Source organism: Pinus tabuliformis, chromosome X, assembly GCF_031772625.1.
Source record: "Pinus tabuliformis cultivar Carrire ecotype Pingquan chromosome X, CPIR1, whole genome shotgun sequence".
NCBI classification, from domain to species: Eukaryota; Viridiplantae; Streptophyta; class Pinopsida; order Pinales; family Pinaceae; genus Pinus; species Pinus tabuliformis.
The window spans coordinates 422,907,424-422,932,218 of NC_142308.1; the positions used below are offsets into that span (position 1 = coordinate 422,907,424).

A 24,795-nucleotide genomic window follows, 5' to 3' on the forward strand; every position below is an offset into this window, starting at 1 on the left:
GATTTCATCTATGACGTGGTATCTGTCATCCTAAATTAATCCCTCTAGAATCTCACAAGCAAATTTGTTTTTGGAGTTTTCTAAAGGCAAGAGTGATTGCCAGTCGTCTGTAATCTCCATAAGTGAGAGAGTGGTTTGCATTCTAAAAAGGGCGTTTGCTACCATATTGTGTTTTCCCTTAACATATTCAATTTCAAAGTCATAAGCCTACAACTTGCTAATCCACTTATGTTTTCTCTTGCTCAAATTCTTTTTTTCCATGCCGAATCTCAAGCTATTATGATTTGTCTTCACTTTGAACTTGTTCCTTGCTAAATACTGCATGAACTTGGCTAGTGCATGCACAATGGCCAACATCTCCTTATCATAAATTGAATAATGTTGCTCATAGTCCCTAAGTATGTCGCTCTCAAATGCAATGGGGTGGTGATCTTGCATAAAAAATGCTCCTATTCCTGTCCTCGAAGCATCACACTCGAGCATGAATGGTTAGGTAAAGTTTGGCAATGTTAGCATAGGGCACGAACTCATCACTTGCCTCATCTTCTCAAAAGTTTCTTGTGCTTCATTGGACCAATTGAAAGCCCCCTTTTTGGTGAGGTTTGTTAGAGGAGCTGTCAACTGTGAGAACTCCTTAACGAACTTCTTTTAATACGTGCGAAAGGGCTAGGAAGATCTTTAGTTTAGTTACATTCTTCGGGGTTGACAACTCAATAATAGCCCTGATTTTCTCCTGGTGCACCTAAATCCCGTTTTTTCTCGATCACATGCCCCAAGTAGATCATCTTTGTCATACCAAACCCACACTTAGATTCTTTTGCAGAGTTCCTACTCCTCCAATATCCCCAATTCCTTGTCCAAGTTTGCAAGATGATCCTCCCAAGCCTTGTTGTAGACAAGTATGTCATTAAAAATACCAACAAGTACTTCCACAACTGTTTGTTGAATACATGGTTCCTGTAGGACTGAAAAGTTGTGGGGGCATTGGTTAGCCCAAATAGCATAACCAAAAACTCGTAGTGCCCATAGTGGCACCTGAAAGTGGTCTTCGAGATGTCTTGCTCTCGAACTTGGATTTGATGGAAGCTTGAACGAAGATCTATCGTTGAAAAATATCTGGCTCCCTTTAACTCATTGATCAAGTTATCTATTCTTGGAATGGGATACTGGTTTTTGGTTGTCCTCTTGTTAAGTGCTCGGTAGTCAATACACATCTGCAAGGTGTTGTTCTTCTTAGCCATCAACACTAAAGAAGTGAAGGGGATGGAACTAGGGCGAATATGGCCCAACCTCAACAACTCCTTAATGGCTTTCTCAATCTCATCCTTGTAAACCTTGGGATGTCTATAGGGGCTAGTTATGACAACTTGCACTCCTTCCTCCAACTCTATGACATGTTCAAAACCTCTGTCTGGTGGTCTGCTTGGAGGAATGTTAGGGAAAAACTTTCTGGTGTTTGCAGAGTAATACTTGAATGTCATCTGGATGCTGTCGAAGTTGATCTGATTGCCTGCTGTCTGTAATGAAGCACTAGACTGGCCACTCAATGTCATCATGTTGCAACATTGCTTCCATATTGTTAGATGATACTATCTTCGAAGGATATTGATGCATGGCCCTCAAAACTACTTTCTTGCCATCTGCTGGGTCAGTGAATTCCATCTCCATGCTCCTCTCATTGGTAGTGTAAGTCCGAATGTAATAGAACCATTGAACTCCTAGCACAACATTGGTGTCTGGTATGTCCACCACGAAGAAATCATCTGTCATTTTATAAATACCCATGGTTAGCTTCAGATTGGGGATATATCTAGTGTAGTCTATCTGATGGCCACCTGGTATGGCTACTGTGAAGCCATCGAACTCGTCTATTGGAATCTCTTTCCTATCAACCATGGCTGCATCTATGAAGTTATGGAAAGCCCCATCGTCAATTGATACTATCACCTTGTGCCACACCAGAGCTCCTCCGACTCTGAAAGTATGATACCTGCGAAATCTTGTCATGGATGTGATAACAGGGGCTTTGCCTCAAACCTGTGAAGTCTCACCCCCAACTGTTTGGTGTCTCTGTTCCTCTGCCTGCTCCAATGCTGGCTCCTCATCCTCATCATCGTTATCACTTGCTGAGTACACGTCAATATAATGGGCCTTGCGCACCTTGTCCTTCCTTGCACATCTGTGTCGTGGTGCCCAAGGCTCCTTACAGCTGAAACAAAGCTTCTTCTTTCTACTCCTTTCAGATTTCCTTATCCAACTTCGGTTTCCTGGTCCACTTCTTTGAAAGGGTTTAGTCTCTTTACCGCTTTGAGGGACAAATGGTTTGGGAGGAAATCTGCTCTTGGGAACTACATCGTGCATATCTCAGGCTCTATTGACTGCATCTTGAGTGGCAGGTTGATAACCCTTAACCGAACCATGTAGAGACTCAGATAGCCCCTCCACACATAACATCTTCTATTGAACCTCAGATATGTCTGTGAACATAACTGGTAATCTCTAAAACTTGGAGATGTATGCCTCCAAACTGTCAGTCTGTCTAAGTTGTGCAAACTCTTTGAAATGGATCTGTGGATCCTTCTTATCAAAGCACTCTATGAGTCTCTGAGTAAACTTGAGATACACGGTGATGTTGGCATGACGCATGGTTACTAACGTATGATACCACCACTCATGAGGTTCCCCATCCAAATCTAGTGTAGCCAAATTAATGTAGTCAACCTCGGTCATTTGATGTAACTGAAAGTAGGTTTTCAACTTTTGGACCCATGATCTAGCTAAGCATTTTGTTGACCCATCAAACCACAGAATAAACACTTTCCCCAATGTCTTTTTGAGCTCATTGTTTTGCTTCATTTCCTTCTGCATGCCTTTAGGCTTGTTGTTCATCTAAAGGTTGCAGAAATCTGTGAAGTTCATGGCAACTTGGAAATCTTGCCCCAACCTCCTATACTCCACCAAAATAATCCCCAGAGGGAATTTCCTGGTCATTCTGCTCCACTTGTTTAGCTACTGTCTCATTGAGAAATTCTGGCATGGTGGGTCTGGATGACTTGCTATATACATGGGGGCGGCCGTGTACAGTTGTGCGTGCATGGCTAGCCTCTCTACCATTATTGGGATCCTTGGTCTCCTGTTCCCCCATTGGAGTTCCGATGGAACCCCCTTTGCTTCTTATGTTTCTCATCAACTCCACCATCTCCTTTTGGCCCTTGGCCAAGTCATTTAAGACATTAAACAAGTTGTTGAACTCTTGATTCTCTTTGTCTCCCATGACTGTTTTACCCTTCTCAAGTGGTTCTTCTACCTCTCCTTTTGCGTCAAGAGTTTCCTCTTCCTCCGAAATTGGAGTGGGCTCTTTGACCTTGTAGTGCCTTTTGTATGTGACATATGGGTGATCTTCATAACTCATCAATAGTAGTTACAAATTGCCCCTTGAACCTCACAACTGTCCAAGAACGAGCTCTGATACCATTGTAAGATACCCTTCTCTGAATATCTTGAAGAATCCACAAAATTTTTGAGTTTATATGGTTTGGTTCATTGTGGTATTTTAACAAACAATTTGCATACACAGTGCTGTAGGTGACCTCTTCACATTTTTCATTTAAAATGACATTTGTAGCGCCAAACAACTTAAAAGGAACACTCCAAAACAACTAATATTTATTTATTATTGAATGTACATAGCCAACATAATGAATATCAATCCCACGAACAACTGGATGGTACAACCACTCATCCCACTTAGGTATGTATATATATTTGTGCCCAAAAGTTATATGCAACCAACAAGGAAGATATTTCGGCCTTTGTTCTGTTCACACCAACAAGAAGGAACTTGGCTCAAATTTCATTTCTACGCAGAGGTGACTTGACCCTTCCCTTTAACACTTCAACCTTGAGATTGCAATTGAACTCAACGCCATGCACACTTGAGAATACACCTACAGACAGAATGATACAACCAATCAATTAGAGGGTAACTCGACTCACAATAGCACAACTAACTCAACCCTCTCCTTAGCATCAAGTCTTAACCCAATACTTGGTAAAACTCAACCTCCACAGAACTGATAAACTCGACCCTCTTTTGTAGAATGAACTCATACTTTTGAGGGATTAAACTCAGCCTTCAGATAGTGAGAATGTTGACACCTTAAGCAATTGTAGACCCAACCTTTTCTATAATGGAACTCAATTTCCTTCCTCTACAACTTAGCCTCATCTTTGACTTAGTAGCTCAGCTTGAAAGTTGATTTATAGCTAGGTTGCACGAAATGGGGAAACGGGTACGAGTTTTCGAAACGAGAAGCGATACGAAATGCGACCTCCCCAAATTTTGGAAACGGGGAAACGCGAATATATATATATATATATATATATATATATATATATATATAGGACATTTAAGAAATATGTGCAATCATAAAGCATATATGATACATTCTAATTTATTACATTATGATAAAATTGTCAATTGTCAATGCATAAACTATAAGTCTCTAAATTTACATCACATTTACTCATGAATGATCACATAATGAAAATAGAAATATCCAAAATCAGCCACGAGAAATTTCTAATTTCTTGTCTCGTGCTTGATTGGGAGTCTCCTCCTACATAGTTGAACGACCTTAGTGCTCTTGATTAAATACAAATTTCATACCCTAGTAGCCTACATGCTCTTCATTATTGGGAGTCTCCCTTGCATAGAGGGCTTGGTTCTCTTGATTAAATACAAGTTCCATACCCTAGTACATGATAAAATCCAATGGAAACATTGCAATCCCCCCAACCTTGAAATCCTAAAAAACAGATAAGTCTGCTGGATTTTGATTGAGATCTAAAATTCTACTTTCTCCATATGAAATCCAATGAGGGCGAAACCACTCTCAAACATCCTGAGTCATTTCATGGTAATGTTAAAAATTTAAGTAAAATGATGAAAATGAAAAATAAAGGAGAATATCACTTTTACTTTAAGAATTTAACATTACCATGAACTGCATATGCCTCAAACTTCCTGATGAACTGCATATCAACACTAGGGAAAAAGTTCACTTTTATATCTTTAGATAGGCATCTAGAAGCAACTAGAAGTCACTAGGATAACCTAAAAATAAATTAGAAAACAAATTAAAAAAAATTAAAAAAACACAAGTAAAAAGCTGAAACGTGAGTTGTATGGCCCTGAAACGCGTTTCAGGCCGTAATGGCCACGTTTCAGTTTCGTGAAACATGGCAGTATGACCTGAAACGCATTTCAGGGCCGTACCATACGCGTTTCAATGTTTCGCACTCGTTTCCGTACAGAAATGCCCCCTTGCCCTACGTTTCTTGCAACATAGATTTATAGAAATCACAATATTAGAATTCAAAATCAGCTGATAACACTTGAGAAACTTACATAAGTTCTATCATCTTTTTCCCTTTGAAGCACAATGGCGAAATCTGAGTGATCTTTCACATCGAAACTAGCAACCAGAGTTAGGGTTTCCCAAAACCCTAGACTCTTCTCCAAGAGCTCTCCAATTTTTTTTTTCTTAAATGGCTAAATGCTAGAATGGGGACATAATCCTCATTTTCCCTTTTTTATAACTCATTTGTCGCTTTTGCCACCCTTCTACCCTTTTACTTTAGTGGTTTTCTCACTTTATAAATTAAAATTGACTTTTCTTTAGCCTAGGAAATGTTGTTCTTTTTACCACTTTAGCTTTTGAAATGTTTTCTCCTAGGCGAGTCATGTTCCCTTGGTTAATTTTTCCCGCTTTAGCCTACAAGACCTTTATTAGGCTAGCAGAACTCCCCTTTATACCTCTTGAGCGGTTGGGAACATTATAGGGACATTACACAGAGGCCTTCTTTAATAGAAAAAGGGTAAGAATGGAAATTGTTGATCGTGAAAATCAATTTAGGCAGGAATGCCGAGTCACGCTGAGTTGCACCGAGTCACTTGAGTCACGCCAATTAAGGGCGATTGAGGCAATAAAACTGATAGCTTGTAGACTTGAATGTAAAAATAGACACATGTATTTAATAATAATAATTTATTATTATATATAATTGTATAAGATGATATAAGATGATTTGAATGTTACAATGAGGCCCTGCTTTTATACCTCAGTAGGTGACCTTTCGTGAATGGGCATGTCTTTTTAGACATGCCTTTTCACCTAACTTAATGACTATTTAACCTAATAATATAATATTTATATTTATTTTATTTATTTAATTGTTATGAATTATATTCATAACATAGCCCCTTCCTTCGGAAGCTTTGTCCTCAAAGCTATATCGCTGTGGATTTTCCTCACTTAGTGTCGTTGTCTTGATCTATATAGTCTAGCCATATTTTCTCATCATGTAACTCATCAGTGACTTTTTTTTTTAAATAATAGTAACTTTTTTTTATTAATAACTTCAATCTTTTTTTTTTAATATAATAAATCTTTTTTACTGATTTTTTTTTAATAAATAATATATATATATATATATATATATATATATTAAATAAATCAACTTATATATTATCTATATATAACTATATTAATGTTTCTAATAATATAGTATATATATTTGATTTATATATGTGTAACACTCTATTTAAAATTGTGATTCGAATAAGTACGAATCATTTCAAATGGTCACGTGCTTCGGTGTTCAATATATATTTTTTTAAGCAATGTGTTTCGGTGTTTCACATATTTTTTAACGCAACAGCGTATTGCGGTTAGTGGCAGTGTGTTGTTGCAAGACTAGCCTAGGAATCCGCAAAACACACGGAAATGCAACACAGACAAGCGGTGGATGCAGAGGTGGATAGATGGTGGGGCAGACGTGGACAGACGGTGGGGCAGACATGGATGTAGGCGGTGGATGCAGACGTGGATGAAAGAAGAGGTAGGGACCAATGGGAACAGGGAAAACGGAATAACGACAACGGGATGGCAGTGCGGGTGGAATGGCGGAGGACATGGACACGAAGGGTGGCAGAAAACGGAACAATGACAGCGGGATGGCAGTGCGGGCGGAATGGCGGGGGACATGGACACGAAGGGTGGCAGCGGTTATGTAAAAAGATTTCGGTGGCACAACAGAACGCGACAGGGAATACGTCGGGACAATGATCTGCAGAAGGGTGTGACCGAGGGCACAACAGATGACGACATCGAGGATCCGCAGACGTGTGATTATTTTAAAATTAAAACGTGTGCTCCCAGATCATTTGCTCCCTACTCTCATCATATAACTTCCTGAAAATACTCCAAATAGCACTCTGCTCTTAATGTCTTCGGTCTTATTGTCTAAAATCTCTGATGATGTTTGTGACCGTGAAGTTGTCGGGGCATCATCTTCCTGCGTTCCCGGTGAGGACCTATCTTCTGACTGACCTTCACTGTCACCAGAGAACTCTTTATACTGCCCATTATCAATACTTCTATGGATTGATACTCCCTGTCCGCATACGCCTTGTTGTCTTCTTATTCTACTGTTTTTAATGGGGATTGGTATTTCAAGTTTAAATGTCATGGGGCAGACTTGATATTTTCTATAATTCAGTTTTGTATTCCTATAACTTACATGGTTGATTTTAAAATATCTGTTCATAGGTGTCTCATCATCATTAAATCTTTCCTTACATTCTTTGTAAATTTTTAGGTTGTTGTTCGTTTGATTAGTCTCTCGAGTCTCATTTTGTTCATTCATTTTATATTGTTTTACATCCTTTTTTATAGATTCTATATCTTCAAAAACCTGCTTTTTCTCAAGAGCCACTGATGGTAGATTTTCATTGACATCTTCTTCAAACAAGGAAAAATCTAATATCCTTTCATTGTCAATATCTACAATAGTTTGCTCTTTCTCCAGAGTCATGGATGGTAGTTTTTCATTGACGACTTCTTCTTTATTGATATGATATTGTACATCTCCTTGTTTCTCAAGATAGTCCTCATCTTGATCTTGTTTCGTTTCTTCATTGTCACTATCATCTTCCCAATTATTGATTTCCCTTCGACATGCTTTAATTTCTACATATGATTTTTCTAAACGCTAAAATGTTTCTTGAATTTTACTAAACTGCTCAACTTAATCAGGATGTGAATGAAATGGCACATTGTGCGGTGAACAACGTTCAGAGTCCCACATGATTATATCGTGTGCCATGGCTCTAATACTATTGTAGCATAAAAACTATGCTGAAGCAATAAAACTGATAGCTTGTAGACTTGAATGTAAAAATACAAACAGGTATTTAATAATAATAATTTACTATTATATATAATTGTATAAGATGATATAAGATGATATAAGATGATTTGAATGTTACAATGAAGCCTTGCTTTTATACCTCAGTAGGTGACCTTTCGTGAATGGGGCATGTCTTTTTAGACATGCCTTTTCACCTAACTTAATGACTATTTAACCTAATTAATATAATATTTATATTTATTTTATTTATAATTCATAACAGCAAGTTAGGTGAGTTATGAGTATTAGTGGCCGAGTATGGCTGAGTGGCTCATTTGGTCGCTGACTCGGCCATACTCAACCCACTGGGCAAGTAATCACCAGGTTGTGCTAAATTGGTATTTAGCCCTAGTCCAGTGGGACCTCCTGTGAGGCCTTAGCATTGTAGGAGGGGCACTGTTTGGAAAACTTGGATTGAAGTGGCGTGTCGATAAGCATTCCATACTTAACACCTTTCATTATTCCCTTGATGTCACATCCATCCTTTGGGTTTGCTGTCATTGGTTCATTGGGGTTTGGCACTCTCATATCCGCATTCTTGAGTTAAGATAAAAACACTTTGCCTTGGAGGTTGATGCAACTAAAAAAATGATAAAAGCATAAGATGACATAACAAAAGAAAAAGAAAAGTTAAAATGCAAGATATGGCTAGTTATGAATATCAAAGAAACCTGTTATGAATAAAAATTCATAAACTAACATTAATAAAATAAATAATATTAATAATAAATTAAATAATTAAATTAATTAATGAACCATTAATTATGAAGGGCAAAGATCAAGAGCTGTGACCATTCACCTTCGTAACTAGTCAATGCCTATATAGGCACATCGCCATGAAAGATTGTAATCATCGCCCACTTTTTATTCAATAATACAATTACTATTTACACTTATAGGCAAAATTTACAAATAATTATCTCTTGCACATTGGTTTCTCTTGCAATAGTGGTATCAGAGCATTTCGATTCTTTGGCTCTTCTGCTGCATACATGATCGTTCATCATCGTCCCACACTGTTCATCCAACGACTATCATTCCTTGGTCACCTGTGTTTTGTTACCGTGTTCCTTGTCCATTGCTATCACTCGTTTGCTCTGTCTGTGTTTCCATTCGCCGCTGCACTTTTCCACCCGACCACTTGCAGTCAACAGTCGCTCCATTTCCAGCATTGTTTCCGCTCACCATTCCACCGACATCCATTCAGTTGACTCCCCGACTCACCTTGTCGCTAAAAGCCTCGACACCTACCGTTGGTCAACTCTGCTGTCCCTATGCTTGTCTCGTCGTCGTCTCTCCACTGCTCCCCCATGTTCCCATGTTGACCACTGTGTTTTTCGATGCATCTCGACCACCCCGACAACCCTTCTCTGTGATTGCTTCATTGTCTCTTGATTGTCGATTGTCAACCGAACTATCACCCACGCCACCATTTGTGACTAGACCCGACATTCCAACCTGGTTTAATAGTGTTAAGGTTATATATATAAGTTAATTAAGTTATAAAGTTAATCAATTGTATAATTAAATAATTTAATTAATAATATAAATTCTTTTTATATAGTTAATTAATAATTATATATATATAAAATTAAAAAAAGAAGAAAAAAAGAAAAAAGCATGGGTTCTGCAAAGAAAAAAGCAAATCCAAAATGGGAAATAATAATGATGAAGTCGACATTAACAAATATCGAGAAGAACTTGATAAGGTACGCCATCACCTTGACAATTTGTAAAAGACAAATATAAAAAATATATACAACATTGACAAAATGTTGCAAGGAATGCAGAACCAAGAAAAAAAGGATTTTGATTATCATTGGCAAGCCCTTTTAAAATTGAGGGATGAAGACAAGCGTGAAGCAACCCATAAGGTTAAATAACAAGAAGAAAGAATGGATCAATTAATAGAAAGGGTGAACTCATTTTTTGTAAATCCCTTAAATGCTCAAGAACCTACACGATGTCCTAAATCCCAAGAAAGCGAAGGGCTTCTAAATAATGAGATTCTCATTCCACAAATACACTTCTCGAGTAGCCAATACTATACAAAATTTCCAGAAATAGATTTTAAACGAATTCAAAAGGAGCTACCCAAGTACAATGGTAAAGACCATCGAGGCACTATTGTTTGGGTTAATAAAATGGAAGCCATTTTTGAATCAAACCCACCATTAGGTGAATGTGAGAAAATCTTGACGACATCCAACAATTTAGAAACAAAGGCATATTATTGGTTCCTATGGTGGTCTAACAAATGTGGCGCCCATTCCTTTTATTGGAAGACTTTTGTGGATGCTTTGTTAAAAAAATTTCTCGATGAAAAAGAAGATGATGTCTACGACAAATTTGTTCATCTCAAGCAAAAGGGATCTATAAGCGAATATACCCATGAATGGGAAATATTGGCTACAAGACAAAGAGGCTTTACTGACGAACAACTACTTAAAATGTACAGATGTGGACTTAAAGATTATATTCGTGCAGAAATGAAATTATACAAACCATAAACTATTGAAGAAGCTAGACATGCAACAAGGTTTATTGAACAAAAACAAAAGTTCAACATGCCATCATTTAAGGAAGACGAAAATCAACAACAATACTCGGGTAAAAAAGAGACAAACAAATGTAGATATTGTGGTGACAAATGGACGTCAGGACACTGGTGTCTTAACAAGAAATTATATACTTATGAAGTGGAGAAAGATTCAGATACTTCAAGTAATAAGTTAGAAAAATTGATAAAGAAGAAAAATAATTGTCGCAAGTATGGAGAAAATTGGACACCAAGACATAAATGTGAAGACATGTCCTTATGTTACTATAAGATAGTAGATGGAAGGCAAGTTGAAGTACAAGAACTTGAAGAAGAATTCACTATAATGGACAATGCAGATTCATATTCTGAAGAACCATCACAAGAAGCATCATTAGTTGCAAACTCATGTGTCCAACAAAATCATGATGAAGGAAGCAATTTTTCAAAGGACCAAAATCAACAAGCGACTGCGAAATACATTCCACCTCACCTACGAAAGCATAGAAATCAATCTCCAAAAAGCAAGAACACTAAGCTTACATTGCCAGCAACAATCATAGCAAGTAGATTACACCCTAAAACCCTAGATCTTAAAGGGATCATAAGAGGCAAAAATGTCAATATACTTGTAGATTTTGGCAGTACTCATAATTGTATAAACATTGATCTTGCTAAATAACTTGATCATTGTGTATGCCCAATCAAGGACCTGACCATGAATGTCACTACTGGGAAAAAGTTTGAAGAGATAGGAGAATGTCATCAGGTGCTAATCCAGATACAAGAACTAGAACTACATATAGAATTCTTTGCCCTTTCCACTCAAAGAAATGGATATAGTGCTAGGGGTAGAATGGTTAATACAATTAGGCAGCTATACTACAAACCTTGAAGAACAATTCATGAAGTTTAGTTGGCAAGGATGACACTATAAATTATATGGATTTAACACTCCCAACTTCAAGGAAGGTGCAGATTCATATGAGAACTTCACCAACTCACAAGGACACAAACAAAGTCAAAGTTAATAGATGTCATTCCATAGCAACGTATTCAACAAGAGAAAACCCTTCTTGTTATGCTTTGAGGACAAAGCATCTCTAAAGGGGTGGCAATGTTATGAATAAAAATTCACAAAAAAACATTAATTAAATAAATAATATTAAAATAATAATATTAATAATAATTAAATAATTAAATTAATTAATGAACCATTAATTATGATGGGCAAAGATCAAGAGTTGTGACCATTCACCTTCGTGGCAAGTTAATGCCTATATAGGCACACCACCATGAAGGATTGCGATCACCTTTCAATTTTTATTCAATAATACAATTACTATTTAAACATGTATACAAAATTTACACACAATTATCTCTTGCACATTTGTTTCTCACAACAGAACCCTTGCATGTCCCAACCTTGATGAACCAAAAATTGACTCATCCTTAAGGGGCAAATAAATGCTACATCATTAAAAGCAAGCTTGGACACCTAAGCTATGCTCCTTATGAAAGCATTATCAACAATGTGTAAAAGGCACACCAGAGGGGTGTAAAAAACAAGCCAAGGGATACTTTATGCTTTCATGATTTCTCCCTCCATACATCTATACACTCAGGATGGTGAATCTCTATCAGTTAGTCCCATGGTGATGGAATCCCATGAATCCTTTCTCCTCAGTTGCCACCACTATCACAAATAATCGTGAATTAAAGAGTTAACCTTGGACATGTCACCTCCCCTTAAGTGTTGGAAGCATCTAATATTGTTGATCATCTTGCCACCCGTAACAAGGTAGGGAACACTTTTATGAGACTTAGCTAGATGTTTGAAGGTGATCCTAGTTTGAAGTCTTACTATGCCCTTAACAATTAAGTATGGTCCACAATGATGCATTTATGGTCATTGTCTCTAATGAGTGGTTGCTTTCACTTTCATTTGAGATTGTTTTTCTAGATGGTCCTTCATAGAGCAGCAGAGGCCTTGTGGGCACACTAACTCCATGCCTACTCCACGTGATGCGCAGGGATGACCTTGCAAATGTAGCATTTCCCCTCCACAATAGAGTGTTTGGCAGTTTGATGATTTTGGTAGTTGATATCCACCTTAGAACACCCCTAGATTTTGAAATGTTTGCTCACTTTGTTTGTTGTTGGAGATTCTTGATGATGTAATAGGTGGAAACAACATGGCCCCAGGTTGGCCTTGACGCTGTTTGATGGTACTGGATTGATCTAGACTCTAGATGATGATGGTCATCCCTAGGATGACTAAGGAGGGCTTGTACGATCTCATGAAGTTGCAACATTTGAGAGAGATTACACCGTGTTGTCTTGATGCCCCCCATGGAGATGACACAAGACGTCTGCAACTGGATTTTGACATATGGAGACATTTTGAGGCTTGATTTGAGGGCTTATCCTCAATCCATGGTTGATTATGATCGTTGGAGATGCATCTAGCCCATTTCTTTGCATTTTTGGAGCTTTATCACCCCTAAAAGGGTGTGCCATCATGCATGGGAGGAGTTTTGACCCATAGGTGTGGGCTATTATTGGATTATTTTATTGTATTTAGCTATTGGATTGGCTTGTAACCCATTTTCTTCATGTACACTCAAATCAAACTTGCCATAGTGCTTTTAGGCAAATTAATGGAAGTGATTGACCTCATATAACTAGAGGGTGACTCCAATTTTCTCATCACCACTTGTGGATTTCGACCTCCTTTAGAGAGCTCGACTTAGCCTATTGTAACTTGCAGCTTGCTACTTGTGGAGATGTGATCTTTTTGGAACTATTGGTACTGGAGAATGATTTTTATCTTGGAGATGTCTTTTCAGGATTGAAAGAAGGCTATTTCTTGAAAGAATTGTTAGTGAAATTGCAAATTTTTATTGTTTTTCATATGATAAATTTATGCTAGGGTTTTTACTATTCAATGTCTAAGTGCATATTATTTATGGAAAATCTTGCTTGATTATTGCATGTTAAATTTATCTTCCTTAAAATCTGTAGGGGACCTCCTAGAGAGGTTCCCTATTTAATTTCTCCCCTCGTAAAAAAGATAGGGTTTATCCAGTGAAATTTAGGGCTACGTAGTTGATTTGAAATGTTCATATACTAAAAACTGATGTAGAAGTGATTAGCCATCTAAGAATTGAATGTTAATTGAAAGTGCGGAAATCGAGGAAAACTGCTGGAGCAGAACACTTTACGACAACTAATTAACCATAAGTAAGATGCAAAACAGAAGTGAAATCGACAAATACATAGATATACTAGACAACAAGATTGATTACGGAGTTCGTCCCTGATGGACTACGTCTCCGGGTCCGCTTTCAAGATGGGCGACCGTTTTTATTAGGAATGAGAAGGAAGGAGTCGATTACACAGTGATTTAGACAGATTGAACTTGCACACAGGCAATTTTGACCTTTGTCATCAGATAACTCTCTGAACCAGCTTTCCAACGTCGCTTACGGTTTCCAATTATGACTTCCGATGCTCCTGAAACATTGAAAACAAAATCAGCCTATGTCCTCGAAAACCTGCATACAAAAGCCCAAAACCACCAAGCTATTCTTCAATGAGCAAAACTGCCTATTATAGGCCTGCCAAGTACATGGAAACCTCCTTGATTGCTTTTGAGGTGTATGAGTTGACTTCTGGGGTTGAATTAGGGTTTTTGGTTATGTTTTTTCACCTTGGTTCATCATGCCATGGTCTTCGAATTAGTTTGTTAATAAACTTAACAAAAAAACCCAAAATAAACTTTATTATAAGGCGGAAACCGTTAGCTGTTTGCTAACCGCGCGAAGGGGAGACCGTTACATGTGAACAGGGCGGTCGACTGCCACCTAGTGGCTATCTCCGGTGGTTCCAGCTACCCTTGCGGTGACGGTTGATATGTGACCACGTTCTCCCCGTGCGGTTATCGCTGGCGGCTTACGACTTTTGTTTTCGCTGCGGTCTGACTGTAACACATAACCTCTACTCACATGTGACATATACTCTGGCTGTTAGTAAACTGCGGTTTTAGAACTGGAACTGTAACCATCCGCCGTTTGTAATCCCTCACTGCCTGGCCACTCACATGGCCACGGTTAAGGAGCTGCTGTTATGGCTGATATATATATATATATATTTGTAATGTTTTTCAATATTACAAAGGCCGAGGGTTATAAAACATAGTTTTGAATGTTTTCAGTATATTTTTTTAATACATGGTTTTGATAGGTTAGGTTCTTAGGGTTTAGGTATAGGATTTGTACGTAGGACTTAGGCTTAATGTATTTTTTTATGCATAGGTTTGTTTAGGACTAGGGTTTTAGGTTTAGTTTTAGTCATTAGGACGTAGATGTAGGATTAGGGTTTAGGTCTAGAATTTTAAAAACCCTTTTACAATCTTTGGTCACAATGTGAGATAAAACCACTTGCTTATCGTCGACAAATGACGATATTGATATTTTGCCACGACGACAACCCGGATAATGAACTTATGCCACGGATGACACTCATGTCGAACCCAAACCCTGCTTGTCGAACGATAAAACACATTTCGTCGACTAATCCTGGCAGAACTGTCGATGAACATAAGTCGACAGCCAGGTACAACACCACATCAACTGAACGCCATGAAAAACTACAAACATTACCTGAACAGCTTGATCATAACCAACACTGTCGAAATTGAACGACAACCATAAACTGAGGCAACGACGACACTGAATACTGATGACGACACTTTGAACACCTGTGCAATTGAATCAATGGATCCTCCTGGATCATTCCTCTTCACTTGAAAGCTTTTGGACCACAACAGTTTGACTAAACAAATAGTCAATGAGGGTAGAATTCCTTCTCTTTCCACCTTGACTTGACGATGTACCAATGCATTCGATCAATTACCTGCAAGTGATGACCCTGATGATGTTGACGATGATACCTTTCGATTCGGTGACCTGTTTCTTCCATCCACAGTATGAACAACTTGCGACGTTGGGCAAACAACCTGTTATCAACATGGCAATTGAATTCTTTTCACGAAGAGTCATGAGTTAGTGATTCAAAAACATCTTTGAAAACAATATTTATAGAACTTTGTTCAATACATCTAATGGGTATTAACAATCTACTTTCCGGAATAACTAAGATATTCAAAAACTCCTTTGATTTTGACTTCATATCAATTACTTGACTTGATTTACTTTCCTGTTGACTGATTACTAAGTGAACTTGCTGCACAAAACTCATCCAGCTGTGATGCAAAGACTGTTGCAACTTAGTTTGATTTTGAAAGTATCTAAGTAATTGTTGATTTACTTGAATCACTATTTCTTCGTCTATTAACTGATATTTCCATTGACTAACACTTTCACTTAATGCATTATTTTAAAAAATATGATAAGGAAACTTTAGATCTACTTTCGAAAATGCTTTGTCATGAAAACTTAAAAACTTCCTCTCCACTTGAAAAGAGGCTTCATTACTTTTTAAAGCATGACATGATGATGCAATACCAAAGAAGTGTAACACTATCTTTCCCCAATACTGACCTGCATCCCTAAAACTGAAAATAAATATACCATCTGAAACAAGTCTTTGATTAGACTCACATGTACCATTCCTTGCAATACACTGTTGATGATGATACTTTCTAGAATTCAGTTGACTGAATGAGTTGAGAATCTTTATGTCTTTAAGAAGATGTTCATAGGACATTAAATGTATCTCATGTTTCTTATCCTGTTTATGAATAAGATTTCTTGGAAAAGAATTAACCACCTTGACCAATTGATCTATAAATTGAATCTTGCATTCCGAACAATCATCCTTATGTTGTTCCTTAATAAACATGAGTACATATTTACTTGAACTTATTAACTGCTTAACTTGATTTGTAACAATTAAATCCAAGTTTGATTTGACTTTATGTGCCCTAACAATAAATTCAACCCCTTCTTTCTTTAGGTGATATTTATGTTCTCTTCTGTAAAACACTGCATCTCTATCATAAAGATAAGGATTTCCTAAGACAACTCCACATATGTCTACTGGGACCACATCTAACTCCACTTCATCAATGTACTTAGATGTAATTGTAAATTTTAACCGACATTGCTTTGTGACATGTATCTGAGTTGATTTATTAATCCAACTTAATGGGTATGGTCTTGGATGATTCTGTGTCTCCAATCCCAATTGATTAACTATATGTTCAGATATTAAATTTTCTTGTGATCCATTGTCAATCATTGTGTCAATCTTTGTATGCTTAGAAGTTATCCTTATGTGGAAGAGTTCAACTCTTTTATCCTCATGTGAAGGATTTATGTTTGAAGAAGATAAATTAGTTTTCGAACTTGAACCAGTATTAGAAGTTTTCCCTGTCGTAACCATGGCGATTATCCTCCTTGCATCACTTGAATTTGAACCGAGATCCTACTGGACTGCTGCAATGGCCTTCTTTTCATCCTTTGCCTTAAGGAACTTTGTGGGCTTAAGTTCTGGATGAAGTTTCCAGCACTTCGATTCATCATGAACGATTCTTTGGCAATGAGAACAAGTAGGTCTTTCCTTTTGAACGATCACTGATTTCTTTCTCTTTGAAATGTTCTTACCCTTACTGTCACTGGAATCTCTAGTTTCCAAATCTTTGGATGACTGTGATGAAAACTTGAATGGTCTGCCACCTGATTCAATATGTATGGACTAAACACACATCTCATTAAAATCATCAGGATTAAACATCAATAAAGTATGCTGCAAATATGAATGTAAACTACTGATGTATTTTAACAAAGTTTCACGTGTATCCAGTGAAATACCAAGCGCCAATTCTTTCTTTCTGAACTCCTGAACACTCTGCCCTTTACCTTGCCTCAGATGCTGCCAATCAATAACAACTTGCTGCATGTATCCTAAAGGATAGAACTATTTCCTAAGAGCTTTTAAAAACTTAGACCACGAAGAGATGACTTTTCTTTTACACTTTACATCTATTTGAGTTTTACTTTCCCACCAGATTAAAGCTGTTCCCCCCATTCTAAGTGTAGCTAACAGAATTTTAGTTTTATCTCTAGAAATGTTATGAATACGACGATACATTTCCAACTGCTTTATCCAGTTATCTAACTTTTTAGGATTCATTTCGCCATCATAAACAGGTAACTCAAATTTAACATCAAGTTTCAAAAGAGATGTTTTCTTAGGTTTCTTTTCCATTTTAGATTCTGCATTGGAAGAAGAAGAAGAAGAAGAGGATGATGGAGATGATGGAGGTGAAGGTGGTTTATCAGCCTTGCCTTTACCTCTGTCCTTCTTCGATGCCTTTGAAGAAGATGCATCTCTTGCCTTCTTGTCTTTATACAATTCTCCAACATCTGCTGCATAGTTAAGAACGCCTGCTAAAACTATTCCTCACTCATCTTAGTTTCAGTGTTTTCACCTGCATCAGGTCCTGACATGGTCGATTTCTGAACGACTCGTCGCTTTCCAATCTCTGGATCGATCTGCTCAAGGATTCCTTCTCCTCGTTGCGACTTAGACCTGGTTAACATTCAATGGCACATTCTACAAACGCAACCTGCTCTAATACCAAATTATATGATTTGAAATGATCATATACTAAACACTGATGTAGAAGTGATTAGCCATCTAAGAATTGAATGTTAACTGAAAGTGCGGAAATCGAGGAAAAATGCTGGAGCAGAACACTTTACAACAACTGATTAACCATAAGTAAGATGCAAAACAGAAGTGAAAACAACAAATACATAGATATACTAGACAACAAGATTGATTACGGAGTTCGTCCTTGATGGACTACATCTCCGGGTCCACTTTCAAGATGGGTGACCGTTTTTATTAGGAATGAGAAGGAAGGAGTTGATTACACAGTGATTTGGATAGCCTGAACTTGCACACAGGCAATTCTGACCTCTGTCATCAGATAGCTCTCTGAACCAGCTTTCCAACGCCGCTTATGGTTTCCAATTCCGACTTCCGATGCTCTCGAAACACTGAAAACAAAATCAGCCTATGTCCTCCAGAACCTACATACAAAAACCCAAAACCACCAAGCTATTCTTCAATGAGAAAAATTGCCTCTTATAGGCCTGCAAGTACATGGAAACCTCCTTGACTGCTTTTGAGGTGTATGAGCTGACTTCTGGGGTTGAATTAGGGTTTTTGGTTATGTTTTGCCACCTTGGTTCATCATGCCATGGTCTTCGAATTAGTTTGTTAACAACCTTAACAACAAAACCCAAAATAAACTTTATTATAAGGCGGAAACCATTCGCTGTTTGCTAACCGCGCGGAGGGGAGACCATTACATGTGAACAAGGCAGTCGACTGCCAACTAGTGGCTATCTCCGGTGGTTCCGGCTACCCTCGCGGTGACGGTTGATATGTGACTGCGTTCTCCCCACGCGGTTATCGCTGGCGACTTACTACTTCTGTTTCTGCTGTGGTTTGACAGTAACACGTAACCTCCGCTAACATGTGACATATACTCCGGCAGTTAATAAACTGCGGTTTTAGGTCTAGAACTGTAACCATTTGCTGTTTGTAATCCCTGACTGCTCGGCTGTTCGCATGGCCGCGATTTCGACGCGGTTAAGGAGCTGCGATTAGGGCTGATATATATATATATATATATATATATATATATATATATATATAATGTTTTTCAATATTATAAATGCCGAGGGTTATAAAACATAGTTTTGAATGTTTTAATGTATATTTTTTTAACACATGGTTTTGATAGGTTAGGTTCTTAGGGTTTAGGTATAGGATTTGTATTTGTATTTGATAGGTTTAATGTATTTGTTTATGCATAGGTTTGGTTAGGGCGAGGGTTTTAGGTTTAGTTTTAGTCATTAGGTCTTAGATGTAGGATTCGGGTTTAGTTCTAGAATTTTAAAAACCCTTTTACAATCTTTTCGTCACAATGTGACATAAAACCACTTGCTTATCGTCGACAAATGACGATATTGATCTTTTGCCATGACGACAATCCAGATGATGAACCTATGCCATGGATGACACTCATGTTGAACCCAAATCCTGCTTGTCGAACGACGAAACACATGTCGTCGACCAATCCTGGCAGAACTGTCGATGAACATAAGTCAACAGCCAGGTACAACACCACATGAACTGAACGCCATGACATACTACGAACATTCCCTGAACAACCTGATCATAACCAACACTGTCGAAACTGAACGACACTCATAAACTGAGGCGACGACGACACTAAATACTGGTGACGACACTTGAACACCTATGCAATTGAATCAACGGATCCTCCTGGATCAGTGGTAGGGTTGAATTCAATAGGGGGATCCTTTGGATGGATATGGAAGCTTAATTAGCTTGAATTTATCTTTAATGATCTATTGCACTCAAAATCTAGCATTTTATGTGGTTGAATTTGCCTGAGTAGGGTTGATGTCATACTCCCTAAGGGATTTGTGCCTTAGAAAATCTATAACCTTAGCTAGAGCCTAGGGCTTCAACTTAGGGCTTAATTTGATGGTTTGCCTTCTCTTTTGTTGATTAATTCATTTGCAAATGTTTTTCTTGGTGCTTGTGTACCTAGGTATTTCTTGGTTGATCTATATCTTGAAACCCTAGGCCACACCTGCCTTTTTAAGGGCTTATTATATGATACATAACTCTTACATAAAAGAATTGTGTCCTTGTCCATTACAAAAGTATCTTTATCAAGCCTTTACTTACATCACATTGAGCCATCTAACCTAGAATATCCTTTAGGTGAATACTGGAAGCCTCCACAAGTGAGGTATTTGACAAGGCCTGCTAGATTTTGAGGCAGCTGTTCCTATTGGAAATCCTCCTCAATGGATCTATTATCAGTCTCTCCTCAGTCCTTCATGAATCTCAACTATCTACATATGTGACTATATTCATTTCTCAAAGAACTTTATTTCATGATGACACTCCCTAGGACATTCCCCAAAATCTTCCTAATAATATTTGTTATCTTGTTCATCTTCTCCCTTTCACACTCACTTCTTTATATAGGAGGTTCTCATTTGCTCCATTACATGTACTGACTTCTTCTTCCTCATGGATCTCAACTACCACATTTTGTATTGTAGGTTTTTCTACCCTCTTTGCTTTCACTATTCCCCTATCATCATTTGATTACAATCTCCTTCTCTATATCTTACTCTAGCATTCACTCGCTCCAAATGCATTGACCACTTGTTTCCTTTTTCAACAAATGTAGTGATTGCTTTGCCTCTCTGTCTCTGTGTGTCTATTTTTTGTTTTTGACATGATGGTCCCTCTTATCACAATGTGAGAAGCATGCCCTTCTGCAATCTAAGTATATTTCAGTGAATGTAGCTGACTTACAACACTGAAGGAGTATCCCTTAGGCTAAGAAGTTGCGGGTGGGGGCATCTATTCAATTATAGGTGCCTAGGACTTGCACTTGGCCTCATCTGCTTGAAATGACTTGCTTGCATGGGTAAAAAGATCTATGAGGGATTTGGATATATCTCTATGGGATTTGAAATTCAATGGAGGGAATATTAGTAGCCCAGGTCAACTTTTGAACTGATACCCCATTGACCATTTTCTCATATTGGTATTGGGCTTGATTGAAGACCCCACCTTTCATAAGTTCCTTAATACATGGAATGAAGCATAGAGGATTCTACTGCACAATTTTTTTTATAACATTTGTAATATGGATGTTCCTCTTGTTGATTTCAACTGTTCTGTACATGTTGTTATTCCAAACATCATTAAAAATATTCTTATAAACTCATAAATCAATCCTTTTCAATGTTTCCAAATATTCAAATAAGATCACTTGTTTTTTGTAAGTCTTGCGGTCATAAGCCTTTCATATGTCCAACATATTGACATAAACAAGTATATGGGCTCTCCAAAATGTTTATATAGAAAATTCCAGATTTTTTTTGGAAACAAAGGTCCTCACTCAAGAAAATTTCATCTCGGGTAAAATGTTTTCCCCTGATAAATAACCATTCTCTACCCTATTGATAATTTCATTTCACAGGCATTATTGTTTGTTGTGTAAATGCTATCCCCTATGAAATACATTGACTGCAGATATGTCTATCACCATCCACTGAGGTACTTGCGTAACTAGCTACATTGATTTTTGTTTCTGTTAGCCACAGGTGTCTTTTACTTGTGAGAATCCTTTAGTTTGCTATCTGGGAGAGCCCTCTGGGGTTAACTTGCTAAGTAACAGGACACCTCCAAACAGGGCTCGTGTCCCATATCCTACTTGCCGGACACGGGTACACAAGGACAAGTCTCTGACACATATTTGGCATGTGTCTTATTCATAGGACACCTTCCAAACATGTGTCTGACACATTCCCTCACCATGTTAGCCGTAAAAGAGGCATGCACCTCATAAAAACATGTTTTCCCTTTCTTTTGAGCTCATTCCATTCGAAAGGTTGGAGGTGTCGGATGTCTTGGAGTGCAGCTGAAGGTTATTGTGTAGCAAAGTTACTTGGGAGTGGGAGCAACATTTTCAAAAGCTCCCGGTTTGGGAGTGATTCGGGGAGCAATTCTTATATATATATATATATATTTATATTTTTTATATTTTGATGCATATATGTCAACAAAAGCATGTAGAATGATGAATTAGATATAAAAAGCATAAAAAACATAGATTTAACCATATAACAACAATCATCTAGAAGTTATAATCTTCATCAACCACGTCCACAAGTTAGTAACATACAACATATTGAGTCTCATGATTCATCAATCTTAAAGTTTCAAGCTTTCTAAATTCAATATATAACATTTATCATAATTGATCACCAAAGTTGTACTTGTAAGCTAAGTGTAACTATTACAACAAAGAATATCTAACATGAAATGAAACAACTTTCAACTTTCACGAAGCATCATATTCATAATTCATTACCAATGAGTTATAATTGCAAACTTCAAACTTCAAACTTAAATTGTCATATATTGTTTACAAAAATTATTATAATAAATATGAAAGAGTCGACAGTTATTAAAACTACTAGAAACTAGAAAAGACAAGTAAATCTATTATCTACAACTTCCTCTTTTTGCCACGATAAATGTCAAATTTCTGAGGATGTCGTGGTGGTATTCTAGGAGTCTCCTCCTGTACAGTCGCACGACCAAAACCATAAGGCACATGCCCTCCACGTGAGGATGTAGATGGAGGCGACGCCAAGAAAGGAACAATACTTGGAACTCGAGCACTAGCATTGCTACTGGATGGTGGGGGTAGAATGGTTGTTGTTGCTTCATCATCATCTCTCATAAGTTCTGCTTCTAATTCTTCAAGATGTATAGTGCCATCCTCCAAATTATCGTCCTCTGGGTGGTTGTCCCAAATTTTATATGTTGGATCCTCATAAGATCGATCACAATAATGACTCAACAACCTCAAGTTGTAGTGCACATAAACCAAACTTTCTGCTTGGTTTTCATTAAGTATGTTTCTTCTCACATTATGTATGAAGCTGTAGGTGCTCCAACACCTCTCGACAAAAGAAGTATTTACAACCTGTGAGAGAATTTTTTTGCCAATTTTGGCAAAAGTCCCATGCCGCCATATGCTTCCCACCATGTGAGAGCATCAAATTTGTCTCTATCTTCCATTGCATGCAAAGAACCAAACAAACAAGTGCAACTGAAGTATATTCCTAATTCAAGACACAGATTAGCACGCTCCTCCTTGTCACGTACCAACTTGTCTAATGCTTCCATATATCCTTTAGATACCTCTGGATTTGTACGAGGTTTGATCCTAACCCCACACCCAGGTGCAGGTTGACCCATCCAAGATGGAGAGTAGTATTTTGGCATAAGGATATACGCCAAGGCATGTAGTGGAACATTAAGTTTATTCCACCGCGTACAGACACAATTGTGAATCAGTGTATACAAGTTGGGATCATCTTCCTGAAGACTATCTTTCATTTGCCCCAACATGGTATCCATCTACTCATACACCTCCCTAATCACTGGTTTATCTGTATATGCAAAATGAATCATGCTCTAAATGGGCTTGGTGAATTGCAATTCTTGCCTCACCCAAAACAGACCATCAAGAGCCGTCTCCTCCACCTGTTCAAAACCTTGTTTGTCAGATGCATTTGTAGCCCTGTCCTTTAATACTTGCCAGTGTGGACTTGATACCATGCTAGCCAATGACTCTGTTGCCTTCAAAAGGCGCCTAAAGGTGAGATAATAGCTAGCAAATCTAGTCTTCGCAATCTTTAACAACTCGAATCCTAAGTGACTATGGAAAAGCCCATGGGTAATATCATTTGTTTGCTATGATTTGTAATAAATTCTATGATTTTTTTGCCTCTCTTGTACAAATCACCAATCCATTTGTATTGTTGGTTTTTGTTCTTAATAATAGCATGCATCAAAAGGTTCATTGTGTGAACCAAACAACCATACCAAAATATTTTGGGGTATTTAATCTCAATAATGTCTCTCGCTGCCTGACAATTAGGAGCATTATCAATGATGACTTGGATGAGATTGTATGGTCCAATACGTTCAATTGTTTCAAGTAATGGTTTTGCAATGTTGATGCCGACCTTGAACTGCTCTGAGTAATCATATGCTGAAAGAAAGATGGCACCACTAACAGACACAACAAGAACACTTATCAATGGCTTGCCTTTTACATTTGTCCATCCATTAGATACAATGGAAACCCCATGCTCAGTCCAAGAATTTGTCATTCTACTCAAAGAATGTGATATTTTTGCTTTTTCATAATCAAGTCCAACAGTTCTAGCCTTGTCATACCTAGGGCTCTTGTATCCTTTGGGGGCATCATTTATGGCAGAAACCTTTTCATGCCAATAAGGTGAGCGAAAAACATTGAATGGTATCCCACATGCGTAGGGAAACCGGTAAATTTTTGAATCCACATCATTCCGACACCCTTCGTCAAGGAA

General features: G+C 37.7%; 1 protein-coding gene across 4 annotated transcripts in view; it reads left to right on the plus strand.

Annotated features, from left to right (window-relative positions):
- LOC149140382 (uncharacterized) overlaps window positions 1–24,795 on the plus strand; it is a 241,685-nt gene that overhangs the window by 112,359 nt on the left and 104,531 nt on the right. The gene's annotated exons all lie outside the window — the stretch shown is intronic.